Consider the following 13,462-nt stretch of genomic DNA (forward strand, 5'->3'; position numbering starts at 1 on the left):
TCTCAAGTATTTTCTGCATAACAAGAGAATGTGTTATATGTGAACTTAAAGAAATGCACTTTCCTTACGAATAAAGTGACATTCTTAGGTTATATAGTTTCAAGTAATGGTATTTCTGTAGATGATTCAAAGGTTAAAGCAATTTTTGATTGGCCTACTCCTACTTTTGTTCGTGAGGTGCGAAGCTTTTATGGGTTAGCTTCTTTTTATAGAAGGTTTTCCAAGAATTTCAGTATTATTGCAGCTGGTCTTACGAATTGTTTGAAGCGTGATACTTTTGAATGGACATAAGAAGCAAATAAGAGCTTCAATTTACTCAAAGAAAAATTGTGTAGTGCTCCTGTTCTTGTTATTCCAAATTTTGACAAGCCATTTGAAATACATTGTGATGCTTCTATTGTTGGTATATGAGTTGTATTGTCTCAAGAAGATCATCCAGTTGCTTGTTACACTGAGAAAAATTCTGATATAAGGAAGAAATGGTCTACTTATGAACTGGAAAACTACTATCAATCATTATACATTCTCTATAAGACATAAGAGTGGAAAACTAAATCAGGTAGCTGATGCTTTGAGTAGGAGAGCTCATCTTCTTGTCACTCTGAAACATGAGAGTTTGGCTTTTGATTTCCTAAAAGATCTTTATTGTGAAGACAAAGATTTTCAGAATCTATGGGAAAACTGTGGTTCTTGAACATGCAGTGTTGATGATTTTCTCATTCAATATGGTTTTATTTTTAAAGGAAATCGTTTATTTATAACACAATGTTCTTTGCGTCTTCATATGATCCTAGAATTGCATGACAGTGGTCTTGGTGGATATATTGGACGTGATAAAACCATTGCTTTGGTTGAAGAACGTTATTACTGGCCTTCACTTAAACGAGATGTTCAGAAGTACGTAAAAAAAGTACATGGTTTGTAGGAAGTCTAAGGGAACTATTCAAAACACAGGCTTGTATACTCCACTTCCAATTCCAGATACTCCATGGGTGGATATTAACATGGATTTTGTGCTTGGATTATCACGTACTTCTAAGGGGAATGATTCTATTATGGTGGTGGTGGATCGTTATTCAAAGATGACTCACTTCATAGACTGCAAAAAAACAACAAATGCTTCAAATATTGCTTACTTATTTTTCAAAGAAGTAGTTCGTTTGCATGGAATTCCCAAGACTATACGTCTGATAGAGACACTAAATTTTTGAGCTATTTCTGGAAATCTTTATGGATGCATTTGGGAACTAATCTTTATGGATGCATTTGGAAATCTTTAGGTAATCTGATTCGAGCTAAGATTATTGGAGGCAAAGAAAAACAATGGGACACTCTTCTTCCTTATATGGAGTTTGCATTTACCACCTAGTTAATAGATCTACAGGTAAGACACCTTTTGAGATTGTTTATTCTAAGGTTCCTAACCATATTTTGGATTTGGTAGTTCTTCCAAAGTTGCAACAGTCAAATGCAAGAGCTGATACTATGCTTGAGAAAGCTTCACAGATTCATCAAGAAGTGAAAGTAAAACTTACAGATTCCAACTACAAGTACAAGTAAGATGCAAATCAACATAGAAGACTTAAGACTTTTAGTGAAGGAGAATTAGTTTTGATTCATCTCAGGAAAGAAAGATTTCCTACTGGAACTTAGAACAAGACAAAGATGAAGAAATATGGACCATTCAAGATACCAAAGAAAATCAGTGATAATGCTTATGTTATTGATCTTCCATCTGATTGGAACATCTCTAATATATTCAATGTACAAGAAATTTTTAAGTTTCATGGAGAGAATGAAACTCTTTCTACTAGATAAATCGAGGGAGAGTTTCTTTCAAGAAGGGAGGACTGATGTTGTACATCCTTTGCTTCATGACAGTATCAACTATGACAAGTTGATCCCTTTACGACTGAAACAACTTTGACAAGTTGATCCCATTCGACTGAAACAACTTTGAAAAATTGATTCCATTATGTAATCAATTTTATCTAGTTTACTTGTTATTCAAGTCTTTTCTTTCCTAGTTTAAGTAGATTTCATTTTCTTTTCTTTTAGTCGGTACTTGTGAACCTATTTAAAGGCCATGCCTTCTTGTTTAGAGAACATTTTGATTATTATTATTCAATCAAGATTATTATCTTTATCAACTATTTCAATCCTCTTATTCTTTATCTTTTGATTTCATCATACTCGTATCTCTTTCGTCCCTTCGCATCACCTGCAATCTCCATTTTTCTTAACAAGTTTTACATTAATCATATTTTACTGTAGTCATCAGACTGGAACCTAGGCTAAACCATATGGCTCTAGTGAATGGGAAGTTCACTAATATATGTAAATTGGTTTTCAATATATACTTTAGTAGCGAATTTTGAGTTTTTCTGTCTTCTATGTATCCTGCACTGATACACTATACACTGATATTTGTTCAGCTCCTCTCCTTTAATCTCAGCTTCAAAAAAAGGACTTTCCACAATGGTTTATATACCAAAATTTTACTCGGCCATATTTGAAAGCCGCTGAAAAAAGGGCCTATTGCTATTGTCAGTGCGACATTGTCTGCACTCCACTTTTCATTTTGAAGGTTACCATCCCACATTTTTCCAAGATACACTATTTTTGTTGAGAAAAGTACGATAACTTTGTTGAACATATTGTGTTAGAGTAAATTTATAGTCACCTTTCTAGTCATGGTTCTAGACTTCTTGGCACAAGCACTGCACAACAAAAACAGGGACAAACCTGAGTCATTAACTTTTAATGGGCCCAAAGTGAGACCCAAATGTGGTCCTTTCAGCGCCTTATGCGGCTACGCCTTATGGTCTGACTTCTACTACGTAATTTTACTTTCCAAAGCCATAGAGGTTTGAAAATCGGGTTTAGCCGCGAATTATGAACAATCACACCTGTCATCACTGATATTTATAAATGACAGCCGCTTTAACAACTTGGTAAAAAATATGGTGGAGGAGGCGGTGATGCATGTTAGTGACTGAAGGAAGCAAAAAGTAGTAAAAGGAAGTTGGGGAGGTGGTGAGTTTTGGTGAATAAAGGCGGTCACCGAGTAATTCCATGTCATTATGATTTGTGAAATATTATATCATGAAAGATGTGGTTGATAATCTGTGATGTTTAAATAAAGTCGGTTATAGTATATAAATGAATACATGACGACTAAAAATGCACACATAACAATTGTCACTTCATACAACAACAATTTGCAAATCAAAATTAACACAAAAGGATTTTGAATATTATCAAGCCCATACCAATATGACAAGAGTCATGTTTTAATGAAATGACAAAAAAATAAAAGCTATTATGAAGTAAAAAATGGTTATGTTGGCAAGATTTAACAAAGACAAAGTCGACATGTATGCATGTAGATACCTGCCGATTTCAATATTTGATTAATGATATCATTGGAAGAAACGATATTTAATTACTCGCTGATTTCATCTCTTAGTAATTTTTTAAGCTAAATAAAAAGATGTAATAATTAGCAGATACGGAACCGAATGTTTGTCTATGTTAGAGCACTGCTTGGTCGAACTCGCATGCGTTGCTATCTCAAGCATGTTTTTCATTGCTACTGATCAAAACTATAAGTCTTAATTTCTAGTCTACTTATAGATGTCTCGGACTAGGACATAGATTGTGTAGTTGAGTCTTAGACTTCACGACATTCATCATTTGAAGACGAAGAACTACTAAGGAGAGCTTTTGGAACTTCATCAACAAAGGGTATGTGGAGACTGAAACCCATCTATCACTTGGAAAGTCTATTTCTACTCTATCTCCTATATTGAGACATAAGTCGTGTTACGATATAGTTTTCTATTATACACATTTGAGATTTCGAGTTGAGTTTAACTCGCTTATATATTTCTCGAAATATGTGTTGGCAAGCTTTCGCTTCGACCAAGTTCATCTTATATTCTTGACGCAAGTCAAAAGATGATCATGTGAAAATTTCCGAGTAACATCTTACATGGTTTGTGTGATATAACCATTTGGTGTAGACTTGGAATGTTTCGTTATGATTATTTCAATAACTTAAAATTTTCTTTGATGCTAATAGTGTGTGAAAACGACTATTGTCATCCTCTAAGAAAGTTTCAATGATTGAAATAAGAGTTTATAACACTTAACCATTATTGGATATGATATGTTGTGTGCTCTTGCACATATGTAATCCATGTCCGGGAACCATAGTATGTGTACCCGTACCTGTTGGCTTGAGAAATACGGAAACCTAAGTATGCGTACCCGTTCGCGTACTGGCGTAAGGTTCATGTCCGAGTATTTCTGCTGGGATTGGAAGTATGCGTACCCGTTTGCGTACTGGCGAAACCCAATCTAGGTCCGGGTACGTCATGTATGCGTACTTGAAGGTTAAAGTTCTAAAATCGGTTGTGTACATGAACTTAAACATTTATATAATAGAACGCAATCTTTGCAAACAGTGGCTATAATGTACATGAATTGATTCGAGTGAATCAAACCGATTTTTCTTCAATTGTGTTCTTATATATTTCTATGAGAATATAGCAATTGAACAACTCTTTAACTAGTTTCATTAGAGTCATTTGAACTAGTTATGGTTAAATGAACAAGGTTGATACGAGAGTTTCATATGGCTAACTTCGGTTAACTATTGTTGAGCCAACATGGTGTACACGTTTAGGTACAGTTACATAAACGTAAATGAGGGTACATGTAGCGCCCCCAAAGCTAGTAGCTGACTAATCCAAGATATTAACTAAATAAAGAGGCACTAAGAATCCAAAACATTTACTTAAACAGTAAATTAAGAAATCTGCTACAAAACTTAACCCAAAACTAGCCCCGTTCAGAAATATATATATATATATATACAAGAACTTCTCTCAAATGATACATATACAATAGTCGTTTGGTTTACAAATATAATATGCAACATAATAAACATATCAGAAGTTAAACAACTAAAGAACTCGACCCTTGAAGCTTTTGCTGCGCAACTCTGATCTGTCTCTGAAACTGAAAGTGGGAATGGGTGAGCACATCATCCCTAAAAGGGGTGCCCTGTAGGAATAACATTTAACTTTCATGCAATCATTGGAAATGATTTGAAAACAATTCTTGTTTTCCCTAAACACTAAACACAACCAATTTCACAGAAGTAAACAATCATGTATATGGAACTAACTCCTTCCAAACAATATATAATATGGTGACTCGTCCCGCACCTAGATAGCTATATGGTGAACTCGTCCCGCACCTATTAAGCATAGCTCGAAAGTGAGTAGTATAAATGAAGGAGCAACATCCTATATACCACAGATGTAAATTCTCATTTCCAAACAATCAAATGGAAATTCTTATTTCCCAAACAATTCACGAAGACAAACAAAGCATTACAATTCATTTCCAAGCAATGGAAATACTAGAAGAAATCAACAGTACTTTCAGAATTTTAAATAAAACAATGCATGGAATACACATGAATTTGTTAAACTTAAACTTTGGTAAAAAAAAGCAACAATAATCACAAAAGAGTTAAAAGTATTCCCACCTCTTTTGATGACAAGCCACGCCTACCTCGAGATCCACGGTCCACTGGTTCATCCCTTGCATCGATCGTTGTTAATCCAGACTAACTGTTAATCACACAAGAAGTCTAAGAATCTAGCGAAAATATCTCACATAAGAATCATAGAAATCTATCTAATGGTCTTAAGCCCATTAGTGGTTCTACACATCTCCACTATCCATCTCTTACATGTCTAAAGTTTACTAATTCAATTAGATTGCTTCTATAGTTCATTATCTAAACCTTATGAGTATCTACAACTTTGTAGAAGGAACCAAAGGTTAACTCAGATCATAAGAGGTCCAAAACATTAATCTAGAGTAACTAGCCCCAAGTCCAAACCTACTAACAATCCCATTACACAAGGCCTGGCCCAACTGGGTCAATTAACAGTCAAATGAAACGGTCAACGTAGGGTCACTGGTCAGACTGACGGTCAACGTGTAAAGTCAGGTCAACAGTCAAAGGAATTAACTCAGTCAAGGTTCACTGAGTCAGTACTAGGTCAAACCGATTCAAGACAGAGTTAACTTAGTCACTAAGACTGATTAAGGTAGGTCAGGTACACATGTGACTCAGTCAGATTAACTGAGTCAGCTGACTGGGATGACTAAGAATAAGGCTAGGCCATAACACAAGCCATAACTTCTTATACAACTGTGATTCTAACTCTAGCTCACCTTCAATCTATTCATTCTTTCCAATTTATAACTCAAAATTGATCTAAACCTATTCAATTCATCGATATACAATTCTTCCCTTTAAGACAAGTTTATAATTCACTTTAAATTACATAAATAGGTTACCTTGATCTGCAGATGCAGGCTTTCACTAAGAACATTGTTATAGCAGCATTACAATCAACTTCAGCTCATATATCTTATCAGCATATTGGAATTCCAAAAACTAAAACATTACCAAATTCATTATTATCATCTCAGATTCTTGTACACTTCATTATCTACAGCTCAGCTCAACAAAACCATCTTTCATACAAGTTCACTACTTAAAACCAACAACATCAACATATAATTATCCATTTTCATCAACTTCAGAGACCATAGCAGTGACCCTAACATTCATCTAGCATTTCACTCTAGAATTTTTGTGCATTCAAACTGAATCCTCACCAACACAATTACTCACCAGCAACTTAGTAAAATTCCATCAACACCTACCTCAAGTCACCATTAGCACCACCACAAGCTGTAATCTCCGATACATATTAATCTTCTTCATCCTTAGAACATCATCTGCAGCATACACTAACTTCCTGACATTCGTATTAACATTAACTCCGCCAGCACAAACTGAATCTGCAGTTCCGCCAGAATCACAACTTGCACCACCGTCTACACACATTCATTCATGTAACCCAACTCTCAACACAAACACCTGCATACCCACAACTTTTAAACCATTCATCTTACTTCAGCTGCATTACAATACCTTAACATCACTCATATCCCCTACAACTTCAACTCTAAATTACCAGCCTCTGAACCACTAACTTAATGTCATCAGCAACACAACCACAACCATTTCAGAACCACAAACTCCATTAGGCTGCAACTCACATACAACTTGTCCGTTTTATACTAAGCCACATGAATTCCATAACTCAACCACAACAATTCAGCTAATTCGCAACTCAAGTAACACACACTCCATGTAACATCTCATTCACTAAGATCATACAAACTCAGATACTTTCAGAGATGTTCCTGTTTCAACATAACTGCATTACTCAACATAAACACAGAGAATGACAATTACCTAAAATGCATGTCTAACACTTTAAGGTTAATCCATCTTCTCTGCTAATCCAGTTCAACTTCAATCAACACCAAACACCCAACTACAACTCAGATGTCCTTCTTCGTATTCTCAACAGTATCAACACAAGCAGTTTCAGATACCTCTTCCTATTTACAACTCATACACTAACATCAATTCCATTGTGCAGTTCATTACAAATCAATACAACCCTTTGTATATCAGCAATTCGAACTTCATTAAGAACCCTAATTTCTAATTCAATTTCCCAAATCAGAACTTCTCTAATTCAAATCCACCCATCTCTAATTACACTTCTTGAACATCAATTTCATTTTCTAAGCTTATCTCCGAATCAAACTCAGAAACCCTAATTAACTGATTCAATCCTCAACAACTCTACAGCTTCAATCAAACATCAATTAAGAACGAACCCATCTCTAAATCCATCTTATTCCTCGTTAATTGAACTTCTAAGCAAACCCCTGAGAATACATAATTCTTTGATTCTTCTCTAAAACAACTTCAAAACTTCAATTAAACCTCAACCCTTTTGTTCTTCATCCATTAACAACCCAATAATTTATCATTTTCCTTTTCAACACGACATCGATCATAAACGCTAACCTGACTCTCTCTGATTAACTTAACTTTAGAATCTAATTCAATTGCACAACCATCTTCACCACCTGAAATCAATCCCTGATATTTCCCTTCTTGTTACGATCTCAAAAACTCGAATTTGATTCACAAACTTTCATTAGCAGGCTAGAACAGAGAAGGAGGAGAAGAAAAGAAAGAACAGAAGAAAATAGAAGAGGAAAGAAGAAAGAAGAACTTGGAAGAAGAATGAATTATTCGATCGGGTTTTGGTGATAAGACTAACGTGGAAACACTAAACACACACTATCCGTGATAAGGGATGCCCGGGTCGGTCTAATGGTAAAAAGACTAATTTGCCCTTTATGCTAATCTGATGATTTCTGCTTCATCCGGTATCCAATTGACACGTTCGAGTAGTCCATTTCGCATAACTTTTCGATATCTATCTAGTGGTACTAGTTTCGTATCCAGTTCGTTGTTAGATTAATTTCTATTAATTAAGGTTCGTGTTAAACTAATCGAGTTATTATCGGCTAAATCGTCTCTTGACTAGTCTAATAGCGTTGACGAGCTTAAGGGTCCTTACATTCTCCCCACCTTATTCATTTTCGTCCTCGAAAATTAAACCATACTTATGGTCTTCAAAAACTCCCCACCTTATAGAATAATCGTATCACTCGTCTAAGCGCAAATGACATAAAAAAAGCACAAACTTATATAGCTTTCTAAAAATAAAATTTGTGGCTCTAGATTCAAAAGACTAATTCATATTTCAATAAGTTACTGGTTCTAATTACGAGAGAAAATATTCTATAAGATGATTGTCTCTAGGATCACTATGCGGAAATAATTTCTAACAGGTGACTAGGTCTAAATTCTTATCACTAAATTTCTACTTCAATAGATTAATGGTTATAACTATGAAAGAAAGTATTCTATCAGTTTCTAAGTAAAGTTTGGGATCTATGCGTCCACTAATAGAAGCAAGTCTCCCTTCTATGCCTAGTGATACAAGAATGCAATTGCCCTGTCTAGGTTCGTGATGTATTTTCAAATGTTGTTGTAGATAGTGGTGAAAACTGGGTTCTTTTCGAACTTGTGAAGGTAACTCTTTTTTTTTTAAGATTTAAACAAATAAATAAATGAAGGAAATTAATAGTAATGTCAAGATTTTAGAAAGATTAAGGCTCAGGATTCACTATTACTTCAAGTTGATTGGTTATAATATTTCAGAAATTATTATTAAGCTCTTTTTCTTATTAAATCACTTTTTCATTTAAAAGGTGTCCAAATATTAAGTTGTAATCCTTAAGCATGATTTATCAAAGAATATATTCTAAGAATAAAACATCAAACTGATTCATAAATAATTAAGAAAACCATTTATCCCTTTTTTTTATATTTTTAACCAAGTGAATTAAATAAAATAAATAATTAACGAAATTATAAATAAAAATATTACCAATCAAACATGAGTGAATAGATCCTCCATTGCCTCAATCACCAGGTATTTTAGCCGCTCATCATGTTGGAAAACCTCTCAAAATATTTCATTGATGCTCAAAAGTGTTTTACAATGAAGAGAAAGACAAGAAAATGATGTAAAACAGGATTTTGCGACCCACAGAAGGCGTCCAAAGTCAACGACAGAGCTTAAGTGTTGTTGTCGTTGGGAAACTACGACCCACAGATGACAGTCGATGTCACTGTTGATAAACGACGGTCTTGGAGAGTCTGTTCTTCACGTTCTTCCTCCTCGCAGCAGCAGCAGCAGTAGCAGAACCAGAATCTCTGCAACTTGGATTTTCTTGCTCTGTAGTGCTCTAAACCTCTCCCAATTCTCTCTAAACTTCGGGAGACCCTCCTTCTCGACATTAGGGACCTATTTATACACAACAGGTCACTCAAATCCTTGTAATAATTCCAAGAATATACGGCCATTAAAGAAAATATTCCGAAATATTTTTTCTTTAATTCTCTGATTTGTTACGGATTGTTCCCTGTTTTATCTCTTCTCACGCGTCATCCTTGAGCTGTAGGGATTGTTTCCATCCAATAGAATCAACCCATGCACGTCTCTTCCATCCAAGAATTCCAAGAATAAAATATTTTTCCTATTTTAGAATATCTTCCCTGATTTGATTAACATCGGTTATCTAACCAATTTTGACCGAATCCAACACCCATACCAGCTCTATCTAGGCCCTAGGAACAAACCCATTTAATTTGGGCCATTGAATCTCACTGGAACACCTTCAAATCCTCAACCCTAGTCACGGCAGTTCAAGAACAATTTTTCCCGCCAATTTTTGGTTTTTGAATTTGGGAAGAAGATGTCCTCCCCCTAACCAGAACTGGGGTGCGAATAGCAGCTGCCTTGGGGGTGAACCGGGGGTTCCCCTTAGTAATTAGGTTACCCCTTATCCAAAAGAGAGAGTCCGAATAACACTTGTCCTCCGGGGGTGCCAAAATCAACTTTTCGAGCCGAATTTTCCAAAAATGTTTATTTCCTAAAGATACATAAAAACACAATATTAGTACAAAAATAGAGTTCCAACAATACGGACATTGAGGACAAATTAGACACAAAAATGTGTCTATCAAATACCCCCAAACTTATTATTTGCTAGTCCTCGAGCAAATCTAATCTAGAAAGTAAAATGACTACACTTAGCACGTGCATCAAGCCGTTAAACCACTAGGTGGCCCTAGTGTCGGAGTGTTGTCTCCAGAGGGTTTACCAGAGGTGTACCCACAAAACCTTTATACTCCGGACCCTAACTATCTACAACGAACCTTGGAAGGCACTAAAGAATCTCCTTGACTGGCATACTTATTGACTACAATAGGAAGTACCCTGATGCGAAATTCCAATTGATGTACACGAGTTTGCACTCAAGCATACTAAAATTCATATATAAGTGACAGAGCTCTACTCAGATAGTTGCACTATGGACATCATATTCGGAGTCAAACTAATCACATGGAAAGATTAAGAGATGGATATAGAAAAACATAGATGGTTTTGATGTTTACTAAGTGAACGGCGTTTCCCATATCTGTCTGAAGGCCTCCGCCAAAATGAACTTATCCTAATGGATTGAGATACTAGTCTGACTAATATCAACACACTGGCATATACAAGGGAACCAGTGGTCGATAACCTAACTCTAGGTCAACACAACTGGCATATACAAGGGTACCAGTGGTTGACTTTATTGAATTTATTCCTTTTGGTCAAATGGTCTGGTCTCAATTTTTTTTTTTTTTTTTTTGGTAACTACCATTTTTTTTTTATATATCTCAATCACTCTAATTCACCCTAACATTGGTAAAAACTTGAATCGTGAGCCCCACCTAATCACTTAGAGTACATAGTTTAAAAACAAAATAAAATAAAAATAGAAGTGAAAAGGACTCAACGAGATATGGTGAAACTATCATGTTATTTCTAACACCTGAGCTCTGTGCTTTTATGAATAGACTCTTTAGATGTTTCCATCTATTCAGATTGGTTCCTCAACTCCTACAACCAAGATGCTTCCATCCACTTAGATTAGTTAGTGCCATCCTGAATACGCATAAATTTCTAGGCTCTGGAGTTTTTTATTGCAACTAAAAGCTAACAAAAAGTTTCTTCCCCACCCCCAAACTTAAATCTAACATTGTCCTCAATGTTTCTAATTAAACAGCAGTACCAAAAGTAAAATAACACGAGGATAAGTTGGAAAGATAGTACCTGGGTGAAGAAAATCAAAAACTAATATACAACATACAACTGCCTCGATGGTCAATCAAGGGTAAACAGGGTCCTCCAGAGGGACCTCCTCAACATCACCTGTAGGAAAGGGCTATAAAAAGGGTTTCAATCTCTGACCGTTAACCTTCGAAGAACTACTACCATCCGGTGTCTCGATCTCAACAGCTCCATGAGGAAAAACAGTGCGAACAATAAAAGGACCCGTCCACCGAGAACGTAACTTCTCAGGGAAAAGATGCAAGCGGGTATCATACAGAAGAACTTTTTGACCTGGAGAAAATGACTTCCGTAAAATGTTTCTATCATGCACAAGTTTCATTTTGTTCTTATACTCCTTCGCACTATCGTAAGCATCTATACGAATCTCGTCCAACTCATTGAGCTGGAGTTTCCTATGGGCTCCTGCCTCGTCAAGTGAAAAATATAGCTGCTTAACAGCCCAATAAGCTCTATGTTCTAACTCAACAGGTAAGTGACATGCCTTGCCATAAACAAGCCGATAAGGCGACATTCTAATGGGGGTCTTAAACGCAGTACGGTAAGCCCATAAGGCATCAGTAAGCCTAGACGACCAGTCTTTCCGATTAGGATTAACTGTTTTCTCTAATATACGTTTTATCTCCCTATTGGAAACCTCTACCTGACCACTAGTCTGTGGATGATACGGGGTAGCTACCTTATGTGTAATACCATATTTCTTCATCAGAAGCCTAAAAGGCCCATTAAAAAAGTGCGACCCTCCATCACTAATTATAGTTCGCGGTGTACCAAAACGTGTAAGTATATTATTTTTCAAGAACTCAATCACAACCCTATGGTCATTGGTTTTACACGCAACCGCCTCAATCCACTTGGAGATATAGTCTACGGCGACAAGGATGTATAGGTTACCAAAAGAATTAGGAAACGGACCCATAAAGTCAATACCCCACACATCAAAGACCTCAACAATTAAAATAGGGTTCAAGGGAATCATGTTCCTACGGGAAATGGTTCCTAATTTCTGGCATCGTTCACAAGTAACACAGTAACTTTGGGAGTCTTTAAACAACGAAGGCCAATAGAATCCACACTGCAATATCTTAGCAGCAGTTTTCTTAGCACTAAAGTGACCCCCACAAGCATGATCATGACAAAAGGAAACAATACTGGACTGTTCACTCTCAGGTATACATCTCCTAATAATCTGGTCTGGACAATACTTAAACAAATAAGGATCATCCCAAAAGAAGTGCTTAACCTCAGCTAAAAATCTAGAACGATCTTGTTTACCCCAATGTTGGGGCATTCGACCAGTAACAATATATTTCACTATATTCGCATACCAAGGTAATTGGGTAACAAAGAACAATTGTTCATCAGGAAATCTATCCCTTATAGGAAGGGAATCATCTGGGGAACTAACAACTAGCCTAGACAAGTGATCTGCTACAACATTTTCGGCACCCTTTTTATCTCTAATGTCTGGAGAAAACTCTTGCAACAACAGAATGCACCTAATCAATCTAGGTTTAGTATCCTTCTTAGACAAAAGATATTTTAAAGCAGCATGATCAGTATATATGATTATCTTAGAACCTAAGAGATAGGGTCTAAACTTGTCTAAGGCAAACACAATGGCTAATAGTTCCTTCTCAGTAGTGGTATAGTTCAACTGGGCATCATTCAGAGTTTTGCTAGCATAGTAAATCACATGAAGTAACTTATTTTCTCGTTGACCTAACACAACACCAATAGCATAATCT

General features: G+C 35.9%; 1 long non-coding RNA gene across 1 annotated transcript; it reads right to left on the reverse strand.

Moving 5' to 3' along the window:
- Positions 1-4,854: 4,854 nt before the first annotated feature.
- Positions 4,855-8,194, reverse strand: LOC113287872. The gene is made up of 3 exons (XR_003330371.1): positions 6,385-8,194; positions 5,561-5,645; positions 4,855-5,025 (listed from the first exon to the last, which is right to left on the reverse strand). It is a non-coding gene; the product is annotated as an uncharacterized LOC113287872 (long non-coding RNA).
- Between the last annotated feature and the right edge of the window lie 5,268 nt (positions 8,195-13,462).

The sequence above is a fragment of the Papaver somniferum genome, chromosome 6 (genome assembly GCF_003573695.1).
Source record: "Papaver somniferum cultivar HN1 chromosome 6, ASM357369v1, whole genome shotgun sequence".
NCBI classification, from domain to species: Eukaryota; Viridiplantae; Streptophyta; class Magnoliopsida; order Ranunculales; family Papaveraceae; genus Papaver; species Papaver somniferum.